This window comes from Aegilops tauschii, chromosome 7 (assembly GCF_002575655.3).
Source record: "Aegilops tauschii subsp. strangulata cultivar AL8/78 chromosome 7, Aet v6.0, whole genome shotgun sequence".
NCBI lineage: Eukaryota > Viridiplantae > Streptophyta > Magnoliopsida > Poales > Poaceae > Aegilops > Aegilops tauschii.
Window position 1 is genome coordinate 557,182,796 of NC_053041.3, and position 7,351 is coordinate 557,190,146.

Here is a 7,351-nt window from a genome sequence, read left to right on the forward strand (position 1 = left end):
TGCTCTCTTCTGTCCATCGCTGGAACTCTGAAGTTTGCACCCTTACTAGCATCCTCTGGATAGACAAAATGCCTTGGACTGTAACACATGCAAGTCCTTGGTTTCATTTCCATCAGACGGAAATCCTACTGTCATCCATGTTTCATATCTCATGATTGAAATATGTATTAATTGCTAGTTCAACCCGAACCGACTTTAAGCATCACTACGATGAAAACAACCTCATCGTAGTCAACTCTTGAACTTATTATTTCAACAAGTCGAGCTTTATGGATAATTTTTTTTTTCCGTATCAGTTTTAAGTTCCATAAATATTCGTTAGACTCTAAGTCTTCCGAAAGGTGTATCAAGGTTTTAATCTTGAATCAATGGAAACTAACTCGGGTTGTATTGGCATTTAGCCAATTCCGGAGTCAGGGCCCATCAACGCTTCCTTGTGTATCGTAGGTATATTGTTGTCTACCAACAATATCTCGTTTGCGCACCTGAGAGGTTTGCACGAGCTTTGCTGTCACGACCGGTTTTTCAATAAAATAATTATTGAGAGACCAATCCCTTTTACGGACCAGTAAGGAAGAATTCCTTCTCACTGGTAGACAATATCTTGGTCACAGAAGAAAAATACAAGGAGTACTGAATAATACAAGGTTGAGCGGAGACTGCCCAACAATTTATTACATGCACGCCGATAAAACAAGACGGTGGATAGGGCGGCAAACTACTAACTCACGATAATAACGGTGGTGGAAATATCACCACGAAGCGAGTGATATGATTCCTGAACACTACAGCTCATCGAGCGTCGAAGTGAGGCTCGCGGAGACTTATTGCGGGTGGTGGAAGCGTATATAATACAAGTGACCAATATCCGGGATCGCGCAGGACTGACTGGGACTCCTCTAGGCGTCGGACGCGCTATCAAACTCTTCATCCAAGAGATCGCCTTCGTCAACATCTGGCCAAATCAACAAGCCAGGTGAGTACTATGAAAGTACTCGCAAGACAGTTCGGACATAAGATATAACAAATGTAAACATGAAGCGTATGAACAAATTAACCAGTGCGCTCAGACATAGAGATAATAAATACTGGGTGCCAAGCGAGGGTCTGAATGACTCCTCGAGCGGAAACTGCAAGAATAGTAGTACTGGTGCCAAACGAGGGTCTGAATGACTCCTCGAGAGGAAACTGCAAGAATAATAATGTTGGTGCCAAACGAGGGTCTGAATGACTCCTCGAGCGGAAACTGCAAGAATAGTAGTACTGGTGCCAAACGAGGGTCTGAATGACTCCTCGAGCGGAAACTGCAGAATAGTAATGCCACAGTCGGGCGTCGGGGCGACACCACATAAAGGGCTCATAACAGAAAATAAAAGCAGTACGTGCCACAGTCGGACGTCTGAGCGACATCGCATAAAGGGCTTATATTTAAAGTAAGAAACAAAAACACGCCACACTCGGACGTCTGCGCGACGTCACATAAAGGGCTTATATTGTAGTTCAAAAATTTAATAGCTCGGGAACATAAATTATTACAAGTACGAGACAAATAAAAGGTTCACCGGGGACAAGTTTCTTTCCACGCGGATAGATATGGATCTACTGATTTCACTACTTGATCATGGATATGATGACTTGGAAGAATTTGACTCTGCAGAGTTTGTACTTAACCACAGCCAACGGATTTCAGTAGTCACGGGGACTAGTTCCATTTACGGTGTTTTGGAAGAAACACGTCTAACCAGTACACACCCATTCAACATTCCGAAGCCAGGGATCACCCTCGGCAACGTTCAAGAAAAACCTTGAGACGGGGAGGCTACAACCTCGCGTAGCATGGGATCAAATTTCTATACGCGCGCTCTAAGGGCGTGCCCCCCCTCTTGGTCCCAACCGGAAACACCCATGCCCCCTGACCGGATGACTGGCTTTAATCCTGGGCCAAGGTACCATCATCCCGGCCTCTCTGTTTGGTGTGTACACGGAAAGAGGTTACCAACTTACTAAACCGCATCCTGGCAAATGAAACATGTGGCAGCACGGAGGGGAAAAGAACGATAACGTGACTCCGTCCACGTTAACGTCGGAAATAGTCGGATGACGCAAGGCTGGTATGCTACAACAGTACCACCTTGCTGCCCTTCATGTCACCACATGATTAGGCCATCTCTCATCAGAGATCATCGCAACTTTGGAACATGCGGGTAGTTGCCTTACAAGCAACGAGGTATTCACCGATACTCATATGCCATGCACAATATTTCACGCAAACATGCAAAACACCTGTCATATCAAATGTTCAAACATGCTTGCCTGGTTCGGAGAAGTCGGAGTCTAGCTCGGCGAAGTTCGCGGCTCCGTCACCTCTTCCGGAACCTACGACAATAACGAAAACGGGCACTAACGTGAAAACCAACGCGTGCACAGAAACTTCTCCAATTTTTTTCCAAATAAATCTCATAGAAAACTAGACAAAATTTTAAGACTGTCAGAAAAAGAATCACTCAAAAATCCCTTTTCATTTAAAAGTTATAAAGGTTTCTGTCCAGGGACTTATCTGTAATGAAACAGAAAAGTTCCAGGGTTTAAACTGAGAAACCAGAAAACGCTTCGGAAAGAAATGCGCTAGCTAAAGAGGGAAAGCGTATTTTGTCCGAAGGCGCCAACAGAAAACGGTTCGCGAGAGAATATAACAGAGGCTGACATGGGGGGTCCACTTGTCAGGTTTAAAAAGCTCGCCGGCGCCCGAAGACTGCGGTGGATGCCGGCGTCGAACCACGGCGAGTCAGGAGGATCGGAGGGTACCAAGAGCTTCAGCGTGTTCTTTCGCGTCGGTGGGTGGTGGACTCGACCAACGGGGAGCACCACGTCGACGGCGACACTTTCTCCGGCGGACGGCGGCTCGGGTGAGGGTGGAGAACTCCGGTGGAGGGCTGCAAACTTCGAATTGAAGCGCGGGTCAGAGGGAAGGATGCATAGTGAAGCTACTGGCAAGAGATGGGAGGCGGAGGTGCACACACGGGGGCGAATCGAGCTGGATCCCGTGGCGGGTCGCGGCGGCCGGAGTCGAGGAAGGAGACCTCCTTGGGGCTCTTCCAGTGGCTAGGCGTGCTCTAGGTGGAGTGCAGGGATGGTGCGTGCTCGAGTTGAAGCTCGGGGCCTCTATTTATAGGCGGATCGACGGGGTGGCCGTGAACGGAGAATCTCCGGCGAGCGATTACGGCGATGCAGTGGATTGGCAGGAGGTTTGAGTGGCCAGGCAGCATCAGTGGAAGTTACTGGTGCCATTCCCCCGCTAATCTCGGCTGGTCTTGGCGTAACGGCGCCGGTCCACGGTGAGGTGGCCGCACGGGCACGACGGCGGCAGAGAGAGCGCTCCACGCCCTGCGGTTCACGACGAGGGTGGCAGCGCGTTCTGGGGAGTGGAAGGCCACGCGTCGAGCTCCGGTGGCTTGGGCGGCGCTGGGTGGCGCCGTCAGCGCCGCGCCTCTCTCTGGCGGCCGCAAAGCCGCCGCTGGCGTCGGTCACGGGGCGGCGCACCTTCTGCTGCTCGTCGCCGACGTCCGCAAGGTGCCAGACGCTCGTGCGGTGCAGGAACAAGGGGGAGGGGACGGGGAGCAAGGCAACATCGAGGCACTGTCGAGATCGACAACAAGTTCTGAAGAAAACGACAGTAGCACTGCAATGTTCTCTGAACTTTACTGAACCTGATATTGACAATGCACTGCAGGTGTTCGACAGAATGATTTGGTAAGCAGAAAAATTTTCCTGGGGCTGGGACTTGGTGAGGTGACCACTCAATGCACCCAGAGGCTGCCTGATTTTACTTGGAATTTTTGGAGAAGGATTTGAATGAATTTCACCAAATTTGACAAATCTGGTCCAAACTTGCAGCAAGTGTAGTTTGAAAAATTTGAACTGAAGACCAGTGGATCTTCATGGATCTTGGTTGAGGGTTCAAAGGACTAGGGAGGGGAGTTGGTTTGGGGGCAAAAATCAAAGCAGAAAGTGTAGCTCCTTTGTAAATCACCAATGGCTAGAATAGAGACAGAAATTTGTTTGAATAAGATTTAAATGGAAAAAAATCATATGGGGAGGTTCAACTTGCTGGATTTGATGCAAATCATGATCCAAAGGTGAGGGAAGGGTTAGGAGAGAGTATTTGCACTAAGGCCATGGCGAGAGGGAATTGTTGAAAGTGGTAAAGGATTATTTCAAAAGCCATAGTGCATTTTTAAGGAGATTTTCAAAAGGCATTTTCCCAAGTGAAAAGCATTTTGTCTTGAGTCCAAATAAAAAGCAAGAATCTCCAAGACCAAAGACAGATCTTGGGTGAATCCAAATAAAACTTTTGCCATAAAAAAATATTTGAAAGGGAGAGTTCTTTTGAAGAAAAAATTAAATCACCTCCCTCAAGTCAAATAAAATCTTTTGAAAAAAATCCAAATAAAAATTTGGGTGTCACAACACCTACCCTCTTAGGAAAAATCTCGTCCTCGAGATTTCTGCTGATCCTTAAATAGATATGGATACTCTGCCTGGAGGAAATTTTCCCTTTCCCATGTAGCTTCATCCTCAGTGTGGTTGCTCCACTGAACCCTGAAATTTTTTGTCGTTTTCTAACGGGTCCTCCTTTTAGACTCTTCCAATATCTTTACTGGCCTCTCTCTGTAGGTGAGATCTGGTTGCATATCAATGTTCTCATGAGGTACATGCTTCTCCGGGTTACTCACACATTTTCTCAATTGTGAGACGTGGAATACGTCATGGACGTCTGACAGCTCCTTGGGTAGGTCTAGTTGGTAGGCTACCGTGCCTCTTCGTGCCTTTACACAAAATGGTCCAATAAATCTTGGGGCTAGCTTCCCCTTAATTTTGAACCGTTGCAGACCCCTCATAGGAGATACTCGGAGGTATACGGAATCACCGGGTTCAAAGCTGACCTCACGATGTTTTTGATCATAGTAGCTCTTTTGTCGGCTCTGTGCTGTCTTGAGTCTGTCCCAGATCTGTTTAACTTTCTCCTCGGCCTCTTTAAGCATGTCTGGGCCGAAGATACGGCTGTCACCTGTTTCTGACCAATTTAGTGGGGTACGACACCTTCGTCCGTACAATGCTTCAAAGGGTGCCATTTGCAAGCTGGCTTGGTAACTATTGTTGTAAGCAAATTCGGCATACGGCAAACTCTCTTCCCAACTGGATCCATAGGTGAGCACACAGGCTCTTAGCATATCCTCTAGGATTTGGTTTACACGTTCCGTTTGTCCATCAGTCTGAGGATGGTACGCTGTACTGAAAGCTAGTTGCATGCCCAGAGCTTGTTGTAGGTGATCCCAAAATTTGGAGACGAATTGTGTGCCTCGGTCTGATATCATAGTCTTTGGGACTCCATGCAAGCAAACTATACGAGAGAGATAAAGTTTGGCCAGTCTTTGTGTGGAGTAGGTAGTCTTCACGGGAATGAAATGAGCAACCTTGGTTAGTCGGTCTGTGATGACCCATATGGCGTCATTTCCGCGTTGTGATCGGGGTAATCCGACAATGAAGTTCATTCCTATTTCATCCCATTTCCACTCCGGTATCCTGTTTGGCTGGAGTAGCCCTGCTGGCTTTTGATGCTCGGCCTTGATGCGCTGACATGAATCGCAACAAGCAATGAATGTGGCTATATCTCTTTTCATACCGTGCCACCAAAATCTTTCCTGAATGTCCTTGTACATTTTGGTTCCTCCAGGATGGATCGAGTATGGAGCGGTGTGGCTTTCGGTTAAGATTTGTTGCTTGAGTTCCTCAATGTTAGGTACGCAAAGTCTGTCTCGGTACCATAATGTTCCTTCACTGTCTGTGACGAACTCTGAAGTCTTACCAAGGTTCATTTTCTTCTTTATACCTTCGATGCTGGGATGTCCCTGTTGAGCCTTCTTAATTTGTTCCACCAGGGTGGGTTGTATCTCCAGATTTGATATGGTGCCCTCAGCGACTAACATCATGTTGAGCCTAGCGAACTCTTGCTGAAACTCAGGCCTCAAGTTTTGCGGACCGTCATTGTCCGGGCTGGGGTTTCGACTAAGGGCATCGGCTACTACATTTGCTTTCCCTGGATGGTAGTGAATACCGACATCATAGTCCTTGACCAATTCCAACCAGCGTCGTTGGCGTAAATTTAGCTCTGGCTGTGTGAAAATATATTTGAGGCTCTTATGGTCCGTGTATATTTCACAGCGATTTCCCAACAGAAAGTGCCTCCACTCCTTGAGTGCATGTATAACTGCTGCTAGTTCCAAGTCATGTGTTGGGTAATTTTCCTCATGTTTTCGCAGCTGCCTGGAGGCATACGCGACCACTTTGCCATCCTGCATTAGCACACACCCGAGACCTTTTCGAGATGCATCACAATAAACTTCAAAACTCTTGTGTATGTCTGGCACAGTTAAGACCGGTGCGGTTGTCAGCTTCTTCTTGAGTTCTTGGAAGCTTTTCTCGCATGCTTCCGTCCATACAAATTTCTTGTCCTTCTTGAGCAACTGTGTTATAGGTTTTGCCACAGTGGAGAATCCTTCAATAAATCTTCTGTAATATCCGGCCATTCCTAGGAAACTCCGCACATCAGTAACGTTGGCGGGTGGCTTCCAGTCAAGTATGGCCTTGACTTTTTCTGGGTCTACGGCCACGCCTTCTTGGTTCAATATATGGCCTAAGAAACCAACTTGTCTTAGCCAAAATTCGCACTTGCTAAATTTGGCGTACAACTGGTGTTTCCTCAATTCTCCCAAAACAATCCCGAGGTGCTCAGCATGCTCTTCTGGTGTCCTTGAGTAAACCAGAATATCGTCAATGAATACCACCACAAATTTGTCCATGAATTTCATGAACACTTTGTTCATGAGGTGGACGAAATATGCGGGGGCGTTCGTTAGTCCAAAAGGCATCACTGTAAACTCGTATAACCCATATCTAGAAGTGAATGCTGTCTTGGGGATATCTTCTGTCCGTGCCTTCAGTTGATGATATCCCGATCTCAAATCAATCTTTGAGAATACCTTGGCTTGTGCGAGCTGGTCAAACAAATCATTTATCCGTGGCATCGGATATTTGTTTTTGATGGTGACCATTTTGAGGGCTCGATAGTCTATACACAGTCTCAGTGTCCCATCCTTTTTCTTTGCGAACAACACAGGCGAACCCCATGGTGAGGAGCTGGCTCGAATAAATCCTTTGTCCAATAATTCCTTTATCTGCTTCTTCAACTCCACCAATTCTGAGGGTGCCATTCTATACGGCTTCTTATAGATGGGAGCGGTGCCAGGTGCTAGTTCAATGCTGAATTCTATCTCTCGGTCTGGTGGCATGC